The sequence below is a fragment of the Macrotis lagotis genome, chromosome 7, assembly GCF_037893015.1.
Source record: "Macrotis lagotis isolate mMagLag1 chromosome 7, bilby.v1.9.chrom.fasta, whole genome shotgun sequence".
Lineage (NCBI taxonomy): Eukaryota > Metazoa > Chordata > Mammalia > Peramelemorphia > Peramelidae > Macrotis > Macrotis lagotis.
Window position 1 is genome coordinate 125,513,082 of NC_133664.1, and position 13,866 is coordinate 125,526,947.

Here is a 13,866-nt window from a genome sequence, read left to right on the forward strand (position 1 = left end):
TTATGACTTTGGGCCATATGTTTGGATTTCTGTGGACCTTTTAAGGAAAATTTTGTAGCATACATCACCTGAAGGATAAGATTGCTCTTCTTCTGAGTCTTTAAACCCCTTATCTGATACATTCAGTTTTTTCCTGTTTAGACATTTCAGCTATGTCCAACTCTTCATGACCCAATTTGGAGTTTTCTTGGCAAAGATAAAGAGGAGTTCCCTATTTCCTTCTCCCAACTCATTTTACAGATGAGAAAACTAAGACAAACAAGGTTAAATGACTTAGGGTCACAGAGCTAGGAAATGTCTGAGGCTGAATTTGAACTTATGAAGATGAGTCTTCCTAATTCCAGACTCAGCATTACTCTTGAGTAATAAGAAGATCTGAGGAAAAAAGAGATCTAAGGAAAAGAAATTGCTTCAAGAAACAGTTCTGGAGGACTGGGGTGAAAGTATACTTAGCAAAAGAAAAAGTACTAATTTTAGAAATGCCTGTAATATATTATTTCCTGGTACAATAATGTCAAAACTTAAATTAGTTTGGAGTTTACTGCTGAAAAAAAAACACATCAAAAAACTATTTGAGTACTATAGGACTATTATATAGTATTGCATTTAAGTAATATTTAATATAGATAGATTGTAAATTCCTCAACTTTACTAAGAAATGAGTTAAAGAATTGAAGTATTGATAGCCAAAAGTCAAAGAAATTGCTTACAAGAGAAAACACAAAAACATAAGAAAAATGGCTTATAGCATCATAAATATCAGGACACAGAAGCTGAGATCAGCTGACTTAAGATTATGCTGTTGATGGGGGAATCCAGTCTAATTGGAGGAAATCTCTGAAAATAATAATTAGAGGAATTAAGAATCTTCATAGTTGACAAAGTGATGGCTGGAGGAAAGGGTGCTTTCCTCTCTGTTGTGATGTACATCCTGAGTGAGGATTAATTCCCAAAAGACTTATTTCTGTTTCTTTATAATACCTGACCATACAGGGGAAAATACCTGAAACTTATTGAAAATAAAGCCTACTAGCCTTGCAGATCCCTTAATTAAAGGGAATTTTTCATTGAAGGAGTGTCCTGGCTACCTCAGTGACTAATAAGGGAGCAGACTTGGGAAATACTTCAGTATTCAGACCCTTAGTTTAAAGTTTCTGTTACTTAAAATACATTAACACTGTTTCAGCATCCTGAGATGCTGAAGTATAACTGACAGAAACAGAAAAGTGTTTTCAACTAGCAGCAAAAAAAAAGACTCAGAAAATGATCAGTCTCACCCATCAGGAGATATACGCTACAGACTTCTTTCCTTAAAAGCTCACAGGCATGCAGACTTACAGGCCAAAGTCATAAACTATCTCATGTTTCCTTTTGAAAATATCTCAATGCTAAGTTTTCTAAATTTAAATCCACTCTCTTCATCTTACCCTACTCCTAGAATTTTTCTTTGAGTTATTAAAGTTATTAAAGCATCGTGATATTTTCTTTATTGACCTATTTAGTAAATGTGATATTAATATTTTTGTTTCTGCCTTTTTATTAAATGTTTCATGATAAAGAGTTCATGGGGTCACCATTAAGTGATCTGTATAAATGAGAAATACAATTTGAGTGCCCCTTAAAAACTAAGTAACAAATAATAGGAATATCTTCTCCTATATACAAGAGTGAAATATAGCAGAATAACTTCCTATAACCACATCCTGGAATACTACCCTGGAAAACAACTACAAATGCTTTAAATGACTCAGTTCAAAGAATGAGAGAAAAAAAGGGAAACTACATCACACAGTCATCTAGGAACCAAAAAGTTGTCAATAAATAACTTTAAAATACAGATAATTTTTTTTAAAAAAATACTAAAATACAGAAGGTGACACAAATATGGTATTCTTGTCACTATTGTTATATAGATATACTTTTAAAATGTCTTATTTAGATGAAGTTCATAATTTCATATATTGCTATTTTTGTTTTTATGAAGTGTTTATTTTTATTGATGGTTGTTAAATTTATAATGAAATTTTAAATAAATATAGGAAAATAATAAGAAATAGAGTGAATTTGAGGAAAAGGCACTAGAAGCTTCCTTGACTTAAATTTTAAAATAAATGAGATTCAAAGTTATGAAGCTGAAAAGGAAGTATTTTCTTAGCATGGTGGAGCACTGGGAGGAAGTCAAAGTACAGGAATAACAAAAAGGTTAGTTTATTTAAACCCATAGAGTGCCTGGAAGTGAATTGCGTTCAATAAATCTTGAAATTTAGTTTGAGACTGGATAGCAATTGTCTTTGAAAGTTAAACATGAGAGTTTGTGTATTTTATACACACATCCATGCATACACATAATAATCTGTGTGCAAAAACCCAGGTTTGTGATGTATGACTATATCACATATGTATACATGCCCATGGATGCATTATAAAACACATGGATCACATTTCCACTTGGGAAAATAGGAAAGAAAATACTGCTACATTTCTGCAAAAAAGACTACCATAGAGTTAATTTCATCTAATGAATTCCATTGTTTGCAGAAGAGGTAGATTTTTTTCAAATAACTTTTTAATGTCTCAAATTAAATTAATATGCAATCTTATACTGAGTGATTTCAATGCTTTTATTCTAAACTTTGCTCCACTTCTATAAACATCATTGTTCATTTTTCTTCCCTGTATAATTACTAATCCTCATAACATGAATATAAACTATTAACATTGTTTGAAGCATCTACCTGTTATACATCCCTCTCTGTCTTTCCTCTCTCATCTACTACCTTTCAAAATGTTTCAATACTGGTAGAATCAAAATAAGAGACCAGGAACTTCCTTAAGTTCTCCTAGACTTCCCTCAGAAGCAATGTTAATGAAGTCTCTAAATTGATTCTAGAGCTACAGAACTCAGAAAAAAAAAATAGAGTGGAGAATTTTCCAACAAGTTCTGTCTGAAGTGGAGTGGGAGAATGACCAGGAGCAGGAAGGAGAACCCAGGGCTGGGAGCTGAAAAGTCAGAGAAAATCTGTGCTTTTAAAGGTAAGGATGAGTAAAACACCATCTCAGAAGGAGTCAGAAGAAAAAGCAATATATGTAAAGCCCCAAAAAGGAATAAGAATTTCTCTCTAGCCCAAAAAAGACTGGTTGGAAAAGTTTTAAAAAGGTTTTACAAGTCATGCAGAAAATTTGGGAAAAGAAAAGCAAGAAAAATTCAAAATCTTGCAAAAGGAAGTAAAAAAATGAATGAAGAAAATAAATCCTTTAAAACACAATTAGGAGGGGCTGCTAGGTGGCATAGTGGATAAAGCACCGGCCTTGGAGTCAGGAATACCTGGGTTCAAATCCAGTCTCAGACATTTAATAATCACCTAGCTGTGTGGCCTTGGGCAAGCCACTTAACCCCATTTTCCTTACAAAAACCTAAAAAAACACAATTAGGAAAATGCAAAAAGAAAATAATACCGCCCCCAAAGAAATACAATTGGGCAACTGGAAAAAAAAAAAGATATCAACTCCTTTAAAAATAGAAATGACCAAATGGAAATGGAGATGCAATAGTTAACTGAAGAAAATGATGCCAGGCAACCGACATCCATGACACATCAAGAATAAATAAAGCAAAATTTTAAGAAATGAAAAAAATGGAAGAAAATGTAAAAACCTCATTGGAAAAACAATTGACCTGGTAGAAAAATACAGGAGAAATAATTTAAGAATTACTGGTCTATATGAAAGACATGATTAGAAAAAGAGCCTGAACAAAATCTTTTAAAGAAGAAACTTCAAAAAAGAAAGAATCAAGGAAAACTGCCCTGCTGTCCTAGAAACAAAGGTTAAAATAGTCATTGAAGAATCCCATGGGGCAGCTAGGTGGTGCAGTGCATAGAGCACCAGCCTTGGAGTCAGGAGTACCTGAGTTCAAATCCCGTCCTCAGACACTTAATAATTACCTACCTGTGTGACCTTGGGCAAGCCACGTAACCCCATTGCCTTGCAAAAACCTAAAAGAAAGAAAAAGAAGAAAGAAAGAAAGAAAGAAAGAAAGAAAGAAAGAAAGAAAGAAAGAAAGAAAGAAAGAAAGAAAGAAAGAAAAGAAGGAAAGAAGGAAGGAGGGAAGGAGGGAAGGAAGGAAGAAAGAAAGAAAGAAAGAAAGAAAGAAAGAAAGAAAGAAAGAAAGAAAGAAAGAAAGAAAAAGAAAGAAAGAATCCCATGATTACCATCTTAAAGGATCCAAAATGAAAATGCAAAGGAATATTGTAGTCAAAATTCAGAATTATCAGATCAAGGAGAAAATCCTGCAGGCTTCCAGAAAGAAACAATTCAAGTATCAAGGACCCCAGTTAGAATTGCCCAGAACTTGGCAGCACCAACATTAAAGAATCAAAGGGCTACTAATATGACATTTCAGAGGGCAAAGGAGGTTAGATTACAACATGAATCAAATACCAAACAAAACTGAGCATTTCCTCTCAGGGAAAAAGATGGGCATTTAATGAAATAGGTTATTTTCCATTTTTTCTGATAAAAAATCAGGGAAAAAAAATCAGAGCTGAACAGAACATTTGATCTTCAAACATGAGACTCAAAAGACACATAAAAAGATCAACGGGGAAAAGAAAAAGAATATTGCACAATAAGAATAAAGTGGTTACATCCCTATATGGGCAGATGATACTCATTTCTCTTGAGTGGTGCATTTCTATGAGAGGGAATATACTTAGAAGATTTGGACATAAGTCGATTTTGATGGGATGATTTAAAAAAATAATTAAGACAAAAAAATGGTCATACTGGGACAGGAAGAAAAGAGAAGCAGAATGGGGTAAATTAATATGAATAGACACAAAGCACCTATTACAGTACAGAAAAAGAAGGGAGGGGTTGAGAATTGCTTGAATCTTACTCTCATATGATTTGACTCAAAGGAGAATACTATATACAATCAGTTGAACTTAGAAATTCATCTTATTTCTTTTTCTGAAATAAGCCATTTCAGAAAAAACAAATGGAACAAGTCATCAATGAACTCCCTAAGAAAAAATTTTATAGTGTCAGATGGATTCACAAATGAATTCTATCAAACATTTTAAAAACAATTAATTTCAAACTATTTGAAAAAAATAGGTGAAGAAGTAGTTATACCAAATTCCTTCTCTGACTCCAATATGGTACTGATTCCTAAACCAGGAAAAATCAAAATAGCGAATAAAAATTATAGACCAATTTCCTTAATGAATTTGGATTCAAAAAATCTTAAATAAAATCTTAGCGAAGCGATTACAGCAAGTTTTCACTAGGATAGTACACTATGATCAAACAGGATTTATCCCAGGAATGCAGGGTTGGTTTAATATTAGGAAAACTGGAAGTATAATTGACTATATCAATAACAAACTGAAAAGAAATCATACGATTACCTCAATAGATGCTTAAAAAAAGCCTTTGAAAAAATACAGCACTCATACCTACTAAAAACACTAGAAAGCATAGGAATAAATGGATTATTCCTTAGAACCATCAATAAGCATTTCATGTAATGGGGGTCACCTAGAGGCATTCCCAATAAGATAATAAGGGATGAAACAAAGATGCCCATTATGTCCACTACTACTCAATATTGTATTAGAAATGTTAACCTCAGCAATAAGAGAAAAAAGAAACTGAAAGAATTAGAATTTGGAAGGAAGAAACAAAACTCTCACTCTTTGCAGCTGATATTATGGTTTACCTAGAGTATCCTAAAATAGTCATCTAAAAGCTACCAAAAACAATTGTCAACTTTAGAAAAGTTGCAGGATATAAAATAAATTCACATAAATCCTCAACATTTCTATATATTACTAGCAAGATACAACAGCAAGAGCTAGATAGAGAAATCCCATTTAAAGTATCTTTGGACAATGTAAAATACTTGGGAGACTACCTGCCAAGGCAGACTCAGAAACTCTATGGCAAAAAAAAAACAAACCATAAAATACTTTTCACACAATAAATTCAATTGCTCATGGATAGAACATTTTAATATAATAAAAATTCGAATTCTACCTAAAGTAGAATTATTTAGTGCCTTACCAAACTTCCAAGAAATTACTTTAGTGGGCTAGAATGGGCTAAATTCATATGGAGAAACCAAAAGTCAATAATATCCAGGGATTTAATGAAAAAAGTGTAAAAGAAAGTTTCTTAGCCTTACCAAATCTAAAATTATATTATAAAGCATCAGTCATCAAAACTGTCTGGCATTGGCTAAGAAATAGAGTGGTAGATCAGGGGAATAGACTATGTACAAAAGAGATAGCAGGAAACAGCTATAGTAATCTCCTGTTGGATAAATCCGGAGTCCAACTTCTGGATAACTCTCTCTTCGATAAAAATTATTGGGAAAAATGGAGCTTAGTATGGCAGAAACTTGGATCAGACCAACATCTCACATCCTATACCAAGATAAGATCAAAGTGGGTACAGAATCTAGATATAAAAGACAATATTATAAGCAAACTAGGAGAACAAAGAATAGTTTACCTGTCAGATCTATGGAAAGGGAGGCAGCTTATGACTAAGAAAGAGATGGAGAGCATTGAAAACAAATTAAAATAAAATAAATAAACTTTTGTATAAACAAAACCTCTGTAACCAAGATCAAAAGAAATGTAGAAATTGGGAAATAATTTTTACAATTAGTATTTCTGACAGAGCACCCATTTCTAAAATAGAGAACTGAGACAAATTTATAAAAAATCAAGCCACCCCCCCAATTGACAAATGGTCAAAGGATATGGAAAGGCAATTTACAGAAAATCAAAGCTATCCATAATCAAAAGAAAACCTGTTTTAAATCATTATTGATTAGAGAAATTCAAATTATAGCATCTCTGAGGCACCATCTCACATTTATTAGATTGGCTAACATGATCAGAAAGGACAATGTTCAGTGTTAGAAGTGATATGAGAAATCTTGGACACTAAATCATTGTTGGTGGATCTGTGAATTCATTCAGCTTTCAGGAGAGCAATTTGGAATTATATCCAAAGGGCAATAAAAACGTGCATATCCTTTGATCAGCAATACCACTACTAGAAGAGATCATGGAAAAAAAAGTAAAAACATCACTTGTACAAAAATATTCATAGCAGTACTGTTTGTGATAGCAAAGAGTTGGAAATTGAGTGAATGTCCATCAATTGGGGAATAACTGAATAAATTGTGGTATATATATGTTATGGATCTCTATTGTTCTGTTAGAAATCACGAGGGACAGGATTTCAGAGAAGCTTGGAAAGACTTGCATGAACTAATGCTGAGTGAGATGAGCAGAACCAGAAGAGCATTATACACCATAACAGCAACATGGGGTTGATGATCAACCTCAATGAACTTGTTCATTCCATCAATCCAATAATGAGGGATAATTTTAGAGTTCCTGTGACAGAGAATACCATCTGTATCCAGAGAAAGAATTAGAGAGTTTGAAAAAGACCAGTCTGTTACCTTAATTTTTTTCAGTGTCACATGTACTACATCATTTTGCTATCTCTAACATATTTTCTCCTCAACGATGTGATTTATCTCTCAATGCATTCAATTTCAATGTATAACATGGAGATAATGTAAAGATTATCGGACTGTATTCTGATGGGGGGGCAAGGTAAGGGAGGGCGGGATAAAATTGTAAAATGCAAAATCTTACAAAAATGATAGGTAGAAACTAATATTGTATATAATTGGAAAACAAATAGAATATTAGTTTAAAAAAGACAGAAATTATATGAAAAACTAGAAAACATTTTATATGTAAAATCAGATCTAAATAATTGGACAAATATCAATTTCTCTTGGGTAGACCAAGTTAATATAATAAAAATGATAATTTTTCCTAAATTAAATTACTTATTCAGTGCCATACAAATCAAACCACCAACAAAATTACTTTATTGACTTGTTAAATAGTAACACAATTAATATGGAGGTACAAAATTAATGAAAAAATGCAAAAGAAGGTGGGGTAGTCATATCAGAACTAAAATTATATTATAAACCAGAAATCATCAAAATTGTTTAGTACTGGCTACAAAATAGTAGTGTATCAGAGAAATAGATTAAGTACAAAGTAGTAAATGACTATAGTAAACTGCAGTTTGATAAAACCACAGTTTACAGTTTCTGGAATAAGAACTCACTCTTTAACAAAATTAGTATGGCAGAAATAGGGCACAGACTGTCTCACACTCTACACAAAAAAAAAATAATGCCAAAATGGATATATGATTTAAACATAAAGGAGCTGTCATAAATCAATTAGAAGAGCTAGGAATCATTTACCTTTTGGATTTATACAGATAATTATTTCAATTTATAACAATGCAAGGCATTCTCCAATTGACAAATGGTCAAAGGATTTGAACAGGTATAATTCAATTGAAGAAATTCAAGCTATGTATATTCATATTAACAAATGCTCCAAATACTTATGGATTAGAGAAATAGAAATTAAAACAATGCTTAGGCACCTCCTGACAATATAACAAAAAAGGGAAATGGTCAATGTTAGAGAGGGGATGGGAAAATGGGGGCACTAATGCATTGTTAGTGGAGTTGTGAGCTGATCCAACCTTTACATTGAAGAATTTGAAACTATGTTCAAAGGGCAACAAAGCTGTGCATAAGCTTTCATCCAGCATTCACCCTGTTGATTAGTATGAAAATATGTTTAACATAGTTATACATGTATAACCTATACTATATATATATATATATATATATATATGTATATATACATATACATATATATATATATATATATTAAAAAAAACTATACTAGGGGAGGAATAAGAGAATGGGAAGAGGGAAAAAATGTGAACTAAAAACCCTATCAAAAAATGATTGTTGAAAAATGTCTTTGGATGTAGTTGGAAAAATTAAATAAATTTATTAATATTTTTTAAATAAAGGTTCCAGTTTTACTAGGCACTATTTCTACAAGGCAAGGAACCTCAGAGGTATTGTGTTTCTCCTATTTTATGTACTTACCTACTATGACTAAAAGTCATCAGACTTTTCTGCTACATAAGCCAAAATTCAATCCTAAAAACAGTGGGATTAATCCCATGGTAACTTCCCTTCTCAATTTTCTGTCTTTCTGGGATATTGTGGTAGAGTTTGCAGAAAGAAAACCCATGGTCATCAAAAATTAGTCATATAGCTCTATTTGGAGTTCAATAGCTGTCTTTTCTTTGGAAACTCATCAGTTTTTCACATTACTCAATTAGTCAATACTATAATAAGTTTCTCTTACCTGTAAATCTTTCAATTTTGTTAAAACTTGGAAAATGAATAAAGAGTATATAATGAAATTCACAGTAGGTTGTTGAAAAACTCTGAAATCAAAAAGAATTCAATGTCTAAGGGATTAAAAATATACCCACATATATAAGGGTGCACATTATAATATATCATTATTTTTAACTTGTTTGTCAAGTCTTCAGGACTTCTCTCATCTCTTTTTAATATTTTTAAATTTTATAGTATTTCATTTTTCCAATTTTATACAAAGATAGCTTTCAACATTCATTCATTTCCAAACTTCTGAATTAGATATTTTTTCTACCATTCTCCTTTCTTTCCCCTGCCTTATGTCAGCAAACAATCTAGTATAATTAGTACATATACAATTCTTCAAAACATAATTCTGTATTAGTCATGTTGGGTAAAAGGAATGAGAACTGGGGCAGCTAGGTGGTGTAGTAGGTAGAGCACAGACCCTGGAGTCAGGAGGACTCCAGAATTTGAGTTCAAATCTGACCTCAGACACTTAATAATTATCTAGCTGTGTGACCTTGGTCAAGTCACTCAACCCTATTGCCTGCAAAAAAAAAAGAAGAAAGAAAGAAATTAGAACTGGGGGGGGGGGTGCTCACAAGAAAGAAAGAAAAAACAATTTTAAGGTTATTTAAAAGTTAAATTTTAAAAGTAATTTAAAAAAGTGAACATAGTATGCTTTGCTCTACATTCAGATATCATAGTTTTCTTGTTTCTTTTTTTCTGCATGTGGATGTCATTTTTTTGTAACATATCTCTCAGGATTGTTTTTGATTATTGAATTGCTGAGAGAAATCTCATAGAGCTGTCATTACTATATACAATGTTCTCATTCTGCTCACTTTAGTCAGCCTCAGTTTATGCTAGTCTTTCAAGTCTTTTCTAAAGTTTTCCTCTCATGATTTTTTTTTAAAAAACAATAATACCACATACCCTTCATATACAAAATTTGTGTGGTCATTTCACAATTAATGCGCAGCCTCTCAATTTCCCATTCTTTGTCATCATACAAAGAGCTGTTATAAATGTTTTGAAATATGGAAATCATTTTTTTTCTATCTTCAAGATCTCTGGGGCTGGATAAAGTTATACAACATTTTATTGGTCTTTGGCCATAATTCCGAATTGCTCTCCAGAATGACTGAATTAGCCCACAGTTCCATTAACAATGCATTAGTGTCAAAGTTTTCTCATATCCTCTCCAGCACTGATCATTATCCTTTTTATTAATCTTAGAGAATTTGATAAATGTAAGGTGGTACTTTAAAGTTGTTTTAATTTGCATTTCTCTAATCAATCAAGATTTAGACAAATTTTTTTCATTTGACACTAGACACTTTAATTTCTTCTTTTAAAAACTGAGGGGTTGGGGCAGCTAGGTGACACAGTGGATAAAGCACTGGCCCTGGAGTCAGGAGTACCTGGGTTCAAATCTGGTCTCGGACACTTAATAATTACCTAGCTGTGTGGCCTTGGGCAAGCCACTTAACCCCATTTGCCTTGCAAAACAAAACAAAACAAACAAACAAAAAAAAAACTGCTGGGTCATCTTATCTTCCTACCTGGTTTAGATTCTACATGATCATATTGCATTATTGTAGAAATGAAAACTTTTTCAGAAACACCAGCATGAAAACTGTTTCCTAACTTTTAGCATTCCTTTTAAACTTGAGTGCATTTGTTTTGTTTATGCAAAGTCTTTTAAATGTTATGGAGTCAAAATAATACATTTTGAAATTTATGTTCTCTAACTCTTGGTTGGTCATAAACATCTCCCCTTTCCATATTTCTGACAGATATACTATTCCCCGTACTCCTAATTGGCCTATTGCAATCATCCTTTATGTCTAAATCTATACCCATTTATACCATTTCTTGGAATAGGGTGTGAGATGTTAATGTCTAGTTTTTTTGTGATATTGTTTCCCATTTTCCCAGTTTTTATCCCAGAAGTTAGAGCCTTTGGGTTTATTAAACCATATATCACTATAATTCTTTAATATTATTTCTTTTATAACTAATCTATTCCACTGATTCACTTCTATATTTCTTAGCCAGTATTAGATAATCTTGATGACTTCTGCTTTATACTGCAGTTTTAGATCTGGTATAACTGTGCATTTTTTTCATTAATTCCCACAATGTGCTTGATCTTTTTCTCCTCCAGAAGAATTGTTTTATTATTTTTTCAGGTTCTGTGAAGTAGATTTTTTTGGTTTGATTGGTATGGTACTGAATAAATAACTTTAATTTAGGTAGAATTGTCATTTTTATTATATAAGATTGGCCTATAAATGAGCAATTGACATTTTTTCAATTGTTTAGGTCTGATTTTATTTGTATGAAATGTGTGTTTCAATTGTGTTCATATAGTTTCTCGTTTTGTCTTGGCAAGTAGATTCCCAAGTATTTTTTGTAGTCTATATTTACTTTAAAGTACCTTCTGTTGTTGAGCTTTTATAGACATGTTGATGATTAATGTGGATTTATTTTATATCCTGCAACTTTGCTAAAGTTGTGATTTTCTAAGGTTCTCAAAGTAATCATCATATCATGTTTATTCATTGCCTATTTTAATTCCTTCAATCTCTCTTTTCTTTTCTTACAGCTAAAGATAACATTTTTTTCTTTTTTGGTTTTTGGAAGGCAATGGGGTTAAATGATTTGCCCAAGTTTACAAAACTAGGTAATTATTAAGTGTCTGAGGCTAGATTTGAACCCAGGTCTTCCTGACTCTAGGGCCAGTGCTTTATCTGCTGCATCATAGATGCTTCTAAAGCTAATATTTATAGTACAGTATTGAATAATAGTCATAATAATGGGCATCCTTGTTTTACTCCTGACCTAATTAGGACTGTTTCTAGGTTATTGCCATTATACATTATGCTTGCTGATGGTTTTCAGATAGATGATGATTATCATTTTAAGAAGAAATACAGGGGCGGCTAGGTGGCGTAATGGATAAAGCACCGGCCCTGGAGTCAGGAGGACCTGGGTTCAAATCCGGTCTCAGACACTTAATAATTACCTAGCTGTGTGGCCTTGGGCAAGCCACTTAACCCCATTTGCCTTGGAAAAAACCTAAAAAAAAAAGAAAGAAAAAGAAATACATTCCTATGCTCCCTAGTGTTTTTAATAGGAATGACTTCTATATTTTATCAGACTTTTTCAGAATTTATTTAGAAAATCATTATTTCCTGTTAATTTTTTTATTCTTAATATCAATTATGCTGATTGTTTTCCACTAGTAAACTATCCCTTCCTACCTGGTTTAGGTCCTACATGATCATATTATATTATCCTAGTAATAACTTTCTCCTATTTCTATCCTAATATTTTATTTTAAATTTTACATTAATAATTATTAAAGAGAGTTGCCATAATTTTATTTGTCTCTTTTGGCTCTGTCTTGTTCAGATATTAACATCATGTTGGTGTTATGCAAGGTTTTTGGAAGTATTTAATCTATTTTTTTCAGATAGTTTATATAGAATTGGAATTAATTGTTCTTTAAATTTTGGTAGAATTTGCTTGTAAATGCACTTGACTATGGAGATTATTTCCTAGGGATTTTATTGACAACTCCTTCAACATTTTTTCCTTAAATTGACTTATTTAAGTACTTTAATTCCTCTTCTGTTCATCTGGGAAGTTTACATTTTGTAATTTTTCATCCATTTCACATATACTCTCAGATTTTTTGGCATATGGTTGAATTAAATATATCTGAATTATCACTTTTATTTCCTCCTCACAGGTGATACTTTTCATTTTTGATGCAGGCAATTTTTTTTCTTTTTTTTGTAAACCAGATTAAGCGAAGATTTATTTATTTTATTCTTTTATTTCATCTAACTTCTTAAATGCAATGGAATTTTCCTTCTGCAAATCTCAGTAATTGAACTATTCTAATGACCTCTTCTACCTTTGTTCCCAAGTACAGTATGTAAGGAATTCCCAAATGTTAATTAGTGATTTAAATATACCTAAATGAAATACAATACTTTATATTTATTCATCTTAAATTTTATTAATATCTGCCTGTAATAGAGGCATCAGGATATAGTGTATAGAGATAGTATCAAAAACAATGAATTCTTAGTTTCAAATCTTATTTCTACTTATGTGATCATGTGCAAATACTCACTTAATTTATCAGAACAGTTACCTATCTATCTTGGTAAAATGAATTTCCATATTGTGGGATTCTATATAACATAAGAGGAATAATGAATAAAACTATGATAAGAACCTATAGAAAGGAGGAAACATTATTAATCATAGAGGGTACTTGAGTTGAATTGATAAAGACATAAACAAATTCCACTTTTGATAATTAGCTTTGTGCCCACAAAATGTCCCTTAACTCTTCTGGGACTCAAGCAATTTTCAAAGTCTGAATTTTTAAAAAGGATTGCATTATATTGGTGATAGAAATTCCCAAACTCATAGCATCACATGTCTTTCTTATATTGATATTCTATAATATGAAGAATTTGGAAAGGTCCCTATTACTAATTATATGTAATATGACATGCATGGTACAAATCACCTTG